Below are 10,303 nucleotides of genomic sequence, written 5' to 3'. Positions count from 1 at the left end.
CTTACCTGTTGCCTGATATACACACCATACATCGGGAAACAGGTAAGTGAAGCAACTTTACTGTGACACTTGAGTCCTTCCCACACACACACTTAATGTTCTCTGATGACTTCCTGTAGGTAAAGAGGAAAATACAGAAGACTCTTGTGTGGGTGCACTCTTTTTTTATGTATATGTTAATATGAAGATATTAAGACATAACTTTTATTTTTAATTATTCTAAGAAAAAATCCACACTTGTGTTATCCACCACAATTAATTCTGTATTGCTACATACAATTATGATTCAGCCCACCAGCTTCTCTGAAAGATGCCATATCTGTTGATGTGACTGATCAAACTGTACAGGTTGGGGTGTGTATAGGCCACAACCAGTGTTACAATCTTTAAAGAAAATTGGAAATGTTCTGGTTAGTCTATATTGGTAGACTCCAGGAGGGATGTAGACACTATTGCTCTACATCCTGTTCCTATCCAACCAGCACAAGCTCTGCTTGTATTAATAGGACCTCAGAGGGTCAATGTACCAAGATGTTAGGAGGAGTATAGATCCTTATTGGTATTGGACCAATTGAATCTATGACATATCAAAAGAGACGGTACGGAAGGTGAGCAAAAGAAATGATTGAAGGAGAAAGTGGTGATCCTGCTGTTGGTTTAGAGTCGAGAAGGTCACGAATTACAACACCGGGTATTCTCTGGGGGTCACCCTCACAGATACTGACCCAGCCCACCACCGTTTTGCTTCCAAGATCGGACGAGATCGGGCTCTGTCAGTGGGGTATGGTAGTAATTTCTCGGGCCTCCTTGTGGCCAACTCACCAATGAGAGTGCACCTGAATTGAGGGAGGGGAAAAAAGGTTTAGGGTGAGGGAGACAGAAATAATGGGCGGATCTGCTGTCTATGTTAGGCACAGGATAAACCTGTGGATCATGGATGAGAGTCCGCAGATGTATAAGGAGGAAAGGGAGGAAAGGAACAAAGAGAGAGAGGGGGAAGAGAGAAGAGGAGACTGAGTGAAAAGATGATGACAGATATCCTCTGGTATCAAATACAGAATTATCAAAATTGTCAGCAACTAGGTATAGGTCAGATTGACTGGCAATACATTCCGTGGTCACTTTGATTCAGAACAATATATAGATATCAAATTGGTATCACAACCAGAATGTCATCAAAAATTATATATGAATAAGAATAATTAAACATAGGCCAGATTAACTGGCAATACTGTGTATATTCCGTGATCACTCTGTTTGGAAAAATAAGTATTTATATTCTCCTCAGTGCTATTATTCTATATAGACCAGCATACACATAACAGTAATATTGTTGGTAATTCTGTTGAGTATAGTGGTTTTGATGCTGGGATTTAAAGAAAGCAAAAAGTAATAATGCCGAAGAAAAGAAGGAAAAACAACATTTTTAGAAGAAAAAAACAGAAAAAAAGAAATATTGAGAATTTCCTTTAAATGGTTATTCTGGGTATGACAATCATAGTCCAGATCCCTGGACTGCCCTGCTCAGGGCCAAGAAAAAAAATATATATAAAAGGTAATAACAATAACAAATCATCACGTATTGCTGAATTGCTGTGTAGGTATAGAAATTCCCAGAAAATTGATAGAAAAAGTGTACCGGTCCCTGCCCAGGTCCCTGGGTCAGTTACTAAATAACAGGATGCAATATGTACTCCTCAGGTCCTTAGTTCATGTTGAAATTATTCATACAGGAATACTGGAATAGGTCATGCTGGAACTAGGATAGGACATGCTGGAATACGGGGGTCCAGCATGTCCTATCCTAGTTCCAGCATGACCTATTCCAGTATTCCTGTATGAATAATTTCAACATGAACTAAGGACCTGAGGAGTACATATTGCATCCTGTTATTTAGTAACTGACCCAGGGACCTGGGCAGGGACCGGTACACTTTTTCTATCAATTTTCTGGGAATTTCTATACCTACACAGCAATTCAGCAATACGTGATGATTTGTTATTTTTATTACCTTTTATATATATTTTATTCTTGGCCCTGAGCAGGGCAGTCCAAGGATCTGGACTATGATTGTCATACCCAGAATAACCATTTAAAGGAAATTCTCAATATTTCTTTTTTTCTGTTTTTTTTCTTCTAAAAATGTTGTTTTTCCTTCTTTTCTTCGGCATTATTACTTTTTGCTCTCTTTAAATCCCAGCATCAAAACCACTATACTCAACAGAATTACCAACAATATTACTGTTATGTTTATGCTGGTCTATATAGAATAATAGCACTTAGGAGAATACAAATACTTATTTTTCCAAACAGAGTGATCACGGAATATACACAGTATTGCCAGTTAATCTGGCCTATGTTCAAATTATTCTTATTCATATATATTTTTTTGATGACATTCTGGTTGTGATACCAATTTGATATCTATATATTGTTCTGAATCAAAGTGACCACGGAATGTATTGCCAGTCAATCTGACCTATACCTAGTTGCTGACAATTTTGATAATTCTGTATTTGATACCAGAGGATATCTGTCATCATCTTTTCACTCAGTCTCCTCTTCTCTCTTCCCCCTCTCTCTCTTTGTTCCTTTCCTCCCTTTCCTCCTTATACATCTGCGGACTCTCATCCATGATCCACAGGTTTATCCTGTGCCTAACATAGACAGCAGATCCGCCAATTATTTCTGTCTCCCTCACCCTAAACCTTTTTTCCCCTCCCTCAATTCAGGTGCACTCTCATTGGTGAGTCGGCCACAAGGAGGCCCGAGAAATTACTACCATACCCCACTGACAGAGCCCGATCTCGTCCGATCTTGGAAGCAAAACGGTGGTGGGCTGGGTCAGTATCTGTGAGGGTGACCCCCAGAGAATACCCGGTGTTGTAATTCGTGACCTTCTCGACTCTAAACCAACAGCAGGATCACCACTTTCTCCTTCAATCATTTCTTTTGCTCACCTTCCGTACCGTCTCTTTTGATATGTCATAGATTCAATTGGTCCAATACCAATAAGGATCTATACTCCTCCTAACATCTTGGTACATTGACCCTCTGAGGTCCTATTAATACATGCAGAGCTTGTGCTGGTTGGATAGGAACAGGATGTAGAGCAATAGTGTCTACATCCCTCCTGGAGTCTACCAATATAGACTAACCAGAACATTTCCAATTTTCTTTAAAGATTGTAACACTGGTTGTGGCCTATACACACCCCAACCTGTACAGTTTGATCAGTCACATCAACAGATATGGCATCTTTCAGAGAAGCTGGTGGGCTGAATCATAATTGTATGTAGCAATACAGAATTAATTGTGGTGGATAACACAAGTGTGGATTTTTTCTTAGAATAATTAAAAATAAAAGTTATGTCTTAATATCTTCATATTAACATATACATAAAAAAAGAGTGCACCCACACAAGAGTCTTCTGTATTTTCCTCTTTTCCTAGTTTGTTTCTGACTCTGGGTGCACCACCAGACCCTTTAATTACAACACGAATCATACGTGTATATTAGATGTTATACTGGTACTGTAGTATTATTATTATTATGAATTATCTCTTGGAACCTTCAGAATACTGGTGTGGAATCACGTCTACTTTGTGAGAGACTTCCTGTAGGTGGCAGCCTCGGACTTAGCAAATTGCTGTGTCCCTAAAAGGACAGTGGCATCAGATCAGTCCCATGCAGAGCAGCTACAAGAGTAAGAGGTGGAAGTGGACACAAATTGCTAGTAACTATCTTAATTGGATTTAAATCTACTCCCCGGATTCTAGGTTTCATCTAGCTTCGAGGTATGAAGTATCATCTGAGTGTCACTCAGTTACACCACTATAACTATTGGCAGTGATGAGTGAATATTTTGCAGCACTGCATTGCTTCTAAATGTTTCCCACAAGGACATCCTTTACACTACCACCACCAGCATCAGATGCAACAGCTGCCATGACTCTGTCCACATCCCAATCCTCCCCAAGACATGCAACACCAGGAACCAAGATGAAATCATTCAGACTAGTCAACGTTTTCCTAATTATTCAGTGTTTGTGCTAGGTAATTTCTCAGCCACATGCGTTTTTACGTTTTGTCCAGCTTGGACTGCCCGCTACAATCATGCTTCTTTGTAAAGCACACATCAATGGCCCTCATTCCGAGTTGTTCGCTCGCAAGCTGCTTTTAGCAGCATTGCACACGCTAAGCCGCCGCCCTCTGGGAGTGTATCTTAGCTTAGCAAAATTGCAAACGAAAGATTCTCAAAATTGCGAATAGAAATTTCTTTGCAGTTTCTGATAGCTCGACACTTACTCTGCCACTGCGATCAGTTCAGTCAGTTTCGTTCCTGGTTTGACGTCACAAACACACCCAGCGTTCGCCCAGACACCTCCGTTTCTCCAGCCACTCCCGCGTTTTTCCCAGAAACAGCAGCGTTTTTTCACACACTCCCATAAAACGGCCAGTTTCCGCCCAGAAACACCCACTTCCTGTCAATCACATTACGATCACCAGAACGAAGAAAAAACCTTGTTATGCCGTGAGTAAAATACCAAACTTCTTAGCAAATTTACTTGGCGCAGTCGCAGTGCGAACATTGCGCATGCGCAATTAGCGGAAAATCGCAGCGATGCGAAGAAAATTACCGAGCGAACAACTCGGAATGACCACCCATGTCTGCTGACTGTTGTCAGTAAATCTAGTGTTTCAAGGCGGTTTAAAACTTACAGCCAAAAGGATATGTGTCAATGAAATGGAAAATGCATCACGAACGGACAAATTGCTATTTCCCCTGATAAAAAAAGCCACGACTTGCAAAGAGGCTTATCAGCTGGCGATAAATTGATTGAGTCTTCAGCAGTGCAGATCAGACTTGCGTTCCTGATGGTTTGCATATAACGCCGATCTTGAGAGATGTGCGCAATGCGCGGATCTATGTGTGCGAGATCACACTCAGTGCCCCCAAGCCGCTGCAGGTCACCATTTGTGGGTCGCATGAAAGTGACGACAGTGAGCGTTTTGACAAAACAGGGGTGTCACCCTCGTTTTGTAGGCGTGCTGAAGCCAGGGTCTGCACCTTCTAACACTGATTTCTAGGCCCAGCAGCGTGAAAACACCTGCCATCCTGGGAGTTACTCAGATGCCCGATGCTTATGCAGATGATTTGACGCTGCGCCCAGCGGATCACAGAAGCCAGCAGCAGGCGTCTATTTGAACAGGATAACATTAATAGTCGTCACACTAGGCTGTTTTAGCACAGCGCCCTACCCGATTTTTAAAGGGCAAAATGCACCCTGCTAAAACAGCCTGCCTCCGCCGCGTGAATAGATATTTTGCTCATTAAAAGGAGAGCTTGGGGGAAGCCCAGCACCTTTTGTAGGTGGCGCCGGTCTGCCGCACCCCCTCCCTGGCCAATTGTGCCACCTTTTCATGCTTCACCGGCACTTCAGCGCCCTGCCCTCCACAAACCCAGGGGGGGGGGGGGGGGGGACACTAATTAACACACGTTCACAGTAGCAGAATCAGCCAGTTAGTTCTGAAATCTGCAGGTTGTGGTTGGGTGTCAATTGGAACCCATGCAGGGCAAAAAGAAAGAAAACAAAAGTTTTGATCACTTAAAACACATTACATACGCTGCTGGGAACTGGGACAAAAAAAATCATTCCACTGGGAAAAAAATTATTTAATTTCCGGTTTCTGAAATGGAAGTTTAGACCACTGATGATAGCCTAGAGTGGCATATATTAAATAGTTGTGAGTGGACTATCCCTTACGCTCTATAATGGAGAACCATAAGTGCAACAAATCTGTCCAATAAGTTTATCCAACTTACCACTACATCTAGGTACAAACTGTTATACTGACTAATAACGTGAGCTGCACACTGGATGTGATCCAGGAACAAGTAGCATAAAACTAAATGCTTCATTAATAAACACAGCATAATACTCACATCATGGATAAACATTAGAAATTCAAAATACTTTTTTGCAATTAAAAATACATAAAATGTGGAAGAATAAGCAAAGCATCACAAAATAATGTATTTATTTTATTTATAATTGATAAACCTGAAAATAAAGCATAAAATAACATACAGAGCTCTCTATCACCCTGCTTGCTACGCGTTTCACAGCATCCAGCCTCTTCTTCAGGCAATGGAGAATGAATGAGCAAAATGTTGATGTGAGGTAGGCCTGATTGCTTGTGTAGTACAGACAAAGCTTTTTTAATTTATTTTGTATTTATTTTCTATATAAAGCATTTTGATAGGCCCACACAGTCACAGACTTTAGTTTTCTTTGCAGATGGTGTGTGCCTGAGCAGAAAGCACACGACAACAACTCAAACATCATTATTCCCGCTCCTCTCTGCTACCATTTGCTCATACAGTGTATCCGGAAAGTATTCACAGCGCTTCACTTTTTCCACATTTTGTTATGTTACAGCCATATTACAAAATGGAATAAATTAATTTTTTCCCCTCAAAATTCTACACACAATGGTAGTCATTCCGAGTTTTCGCTCGCTGCCGATTTTCGCAGTGCAGCGATCAAGTGAAAAAATGACAAAAATGCGCATGCGCATGGTACGCAGCGCGCATGCGCTAAGTACTTTCACACAAAACTTTGTAGATTTACACAGGCTCGAGCGACGTTTTTTCATCGCTCGAGTGATCGGAGTGTGATTGACAGGAAAGGGGCGTTTCTGGGTGGTAACTGAGCGTTTTCCGTGAGTGTGCTAAAAAACGCAGGCGTGCCAGGTAAAAACGCAAGAGTGGCTGGAGAAACGGGGGAGTGGCTGGCACGCTAAAGCTGCGCTGGTCGTGAGTTACTCCTGAAGTGCAAAGGCATCGCCACTGTGCGATGCCTTTGCACTTCTGTGAGGGGGGCCGGACTGATATGCAGGGCGGACTAGCCCTGTGCTGGGCGTCCCTCCGCATGTCAGGAAAGATGATCGTAGCTGTGCTAAATTTAGCACAGCTACGATCAACTCGGAATGACCCCCATTGTGCGATGTGGACTACTTACAGTATGACCTGATCGCTGCTGTGCGTTTTCGCACAGCGGGTGATTAACGAACTACTGTGCATGCGTATGCACCGCAATGCGCAGGCGCGTTGCCAAACAGCGACAGGATGGTGTCAAAATTTCGATCACACAGCCGATCTCAGGCTGACTGACAGGAAGAGGACGTTTGTGGGTGGTAACTGGACGTTTTCTGGGAGTGTCTGGAAAAACGCAGGCATTCCCAAGCATTTTCAGGGAGGGTGTGTGACGTCAGCTCCGGCACCGATCAGTCTGATTTCTTTGCACTGTAGGAGTAAGTATTGAGCTATACACACACTGCACAGAATGGGAAAAACATTAGATGGTGAGTGTGATGCGAATGGTTTTGCAGCTGTCCGCTGACTGACGGGAATTTTCGCACACCGTACACATGCAATCGCACACTTGCACGGGGCTAATTTTCACTCTCCCTGGGTGGCGACTATCTGATCTCAGGAACAGTGTAATTTGCAGCACAGCCCTACATGCCCAGATTACTTCTGCCAGGGTTGTTTAAATGAGTACTGTATTTCTGGATAGGCTGCCATTTATAGCTACAACCAGTTTTGGCGATTGGGGAAATTATTCCCCTTTTACGTAACAGCCAGAGCGCCAGGTCACCGCCGTAAAGCCAAGTTGCTGACATATTGGAGTAAGCTGTTCTCCCCCAGCAGTTTCACATAACCAAGTTACGCCGGTTACCGTCTCCATGTCCATATGAACAAAGTGCACCCTCAACTACCCCTTTCACAGTTTCCACTCATAAGTGGTAAATGGGGTCACAATCTGCAGACTATATAACACATAGCTGCTGTGCAGGGCCTAATATGTGATTGAGGCACAAAGGCTTTTTTCAGGGTTTGAATGACATTGCTACAGTTGCAAACATCAAATGGGTCATAGGGAAGGTTCCCTACCCTGGGAAGGAATGACAAGGCGTTAGAGACATGCAGACTAAGTGTGGGATACAGTTTCACTCAAACTCCAGGCTACTGAATAAAGCGGACAACTTGACATTAACCCTTCTCATGCAGGTAGCACACTGCGAAAAATGAGGAGTTTCTATGGGCAGAGTGTGGAAACACCAACGTGTGCCTAGCTTCAGGTCTTTGTGATCTAGTGTAACAGCGGCAGAATATTACTGGTCATCTAGGTGACGTTCCAATGAATGACGATGGTATAAGCCTATGCTTTACAGTAAGACCTTTTCATTCATTTATAGCGTTAAGGCTATAAAGACAGCCAAACCGATGTACACTTGAATTGCTACGTCGGGTGCCATCTAGTGCCCCCTGGCACGCAATACGCTTGAAACCCCCCCATATAGATGAGGAGCAGCATTGGCTTTTTATTATGTAGGGTGAAAGGGTAAATCCGCTCAAAAAATACAATTTGCCCAGTTTAAAAAACAAACAAACCCTATGGTACTAAGGTTCTACAAATCCTAGTACTTAAAGGGCTTCTGCCTGAAATCGCCTGCTGAAAACTCAGAAACATAAGAACAATCCAACAGCAGGGTTAGGCACAGCTCACTTGCATTACCAGGCAGGGCTTCCTATTGCCAAATGACTGTACATTTGGGGTAGGGGGGTATCAAGCCTTCCAAAGAGTGGTGAAGTTGCCCATAGCAACCAACCAACTTCTACTTATCATGTTATAGAACGTACTTGATAAACATGAACAATAAGCTGACTGATTGCTGTGGGCAGCTTCTCCGCTTCCTCACTCTTTAGATGGCGTGATACATCTCCCCTTAGGCTCAGTCATAGCAAAGCACAATTTTTTTGTTTTTTACAATAATTCAGCTTATGCGCACAATTTTAGCCCTAGCTTATATCATTTTACTACTTACATCCATGTACATGAAGTTAGATACTCTGATTACAGGAACCTTGCTATGCCCTGGCACCAAGTCCAAAGTATACATTAATCAGAGATGCACAAACAAGAATACACCTAAAAATAGGCCCTCATTCCGAGTTGATCGCACGTAGCAACTTTTTGCTGCTCGTGCGATCAACTTGACGCCGCCTATGCGGGAGTGTATTTTAGCATAGCAGGGCTGTGATCGCTTGTGTAGCCCTGCTATGCTAAAAAAGTTTCCTGCAAAACAAGACCAGGGTCAGACTTACTTACCCTGTGCGATGGATCCAGCGACGGGATTGACATCAGACATCCGCCCTCCAAACGCCTGCGTTCAGATCTCCACGCCCCGGAACGCCTCCCCGGCGTCAGTCTTCTTTTTATCGCCGCTGCGATCACTTTCAGCACTGGCAGCGTCGCTGCCCGGCGATGACCGTCGCCAGGCAAAGACGCGCGTGCGCATTGCGGGCACCGCGCTGCCGCAGTCCCGACCCGTTCACATTGCAGCGAAGAACCGCTGCGTGCGAGCGGGTCGGAATGACCCCCATAGTCAAGTGTGCCTGGGAGTTGCTGAGAGGGACCCAATACATAGACAAGAAGGACAACTTTCCAGCGCTGCACCTACTACACCTAGTGTATATGTCACTAATGTACTGCTGGCCCAGAATCAGTACGCGTGAATGATATAATGCAGTGGTTCTCAAACTCGGTCCTCGGGGGCACACACAGTGCATGTTTTGCAGGTAACCCAGCAGGTGCACAGGTGTATTAATTACTCACTGACACATTTTAAAAGGTCCACAGGTGGAGCTCATTATTTCACTTGCGATTCTGTGAGGAGACCTGCAAAACATGCACTGTGTGGGCCCCCGAGGACCGAGTTTGAGAACCTCTGATATAATACATGCAAACATGGTACCAGATAAGGTTCTAATAAAAGTTATTTAATGATGCCATACAGTAAGCAGCATTAAAAGCCCTAGAAAATTCACAAAAGGAAGATGGGGGAAATTGTGCTAAAGAGTTTCGATATCCAGATCAATGTGGACATTGGATAGTGTAAACTACCAGGACCGCTGTGAGCAGGGCTGAAGGTTCAGAATGATCAGAGGGTTGGACGCGATCATAAACGTGGTAGTATACACAGAACTGACCAGTGTTTCGTAGTAGTATACATAGCTGACATACATAAGAAGGAAAGACAATGGGGGTAATTCCAAGTTGATCGCAGCAGGAAATTTTTTAGCAGCTGGGCAAAACCATGTGCACTGCAGGGGAGGCAGATGTAACATGTGCAGAGAGAGAGAGAGATTTGGGTGTGGTGAGTTCAATCTGCAATCTAAATTGCAGTGTAAAAATAAAGCAGCCAGTATTTACCCTGCACAGAAACAATAT

At 43.5% G+C, this 10,303-nt stretch overlaps 2 pseudogenes; one reads left to right on the top strand and one right to left on the bottom strand.

Annotated features, from left to right (window-relative positions):
- Positions 1-676: 676 nt before the first annotated feature.
- On the bottom strand, positions 677-795 carry LOC135004308 (5S ribosomal RNA; annotated as a pseudogene).
- A 1,979-nt stretch (positions 796-2,774) lies between these two features.
- Positions 2,775-2,893, top strand: LOC135004244 (5S ribosomal RNA; annotated as a pseudogene).
- Positions 2,894-10,303: the final 7,410 nt, after the last annotated feature.

Source organism: Pseudophryne corroboree, unplaced genomic scaffold (assembly GCF_028390025.1).
Source record: "Pseudophryne corroboree isolate aPseCor3 unplaced genomic scaffold, aPseCor3.hap2 scaffold_192, whole genome shotgun sequence".
Classification (NCBI taxonomy): Eukaryota; Metazoa; Chordata; class Amphibia; order Anura; family Myobatrachidae; genus Pseudophryne; species Pseudophryne corroboree.
This window is presented reverse-complemented; position numbering and strand designations above follow the sequence as displayed.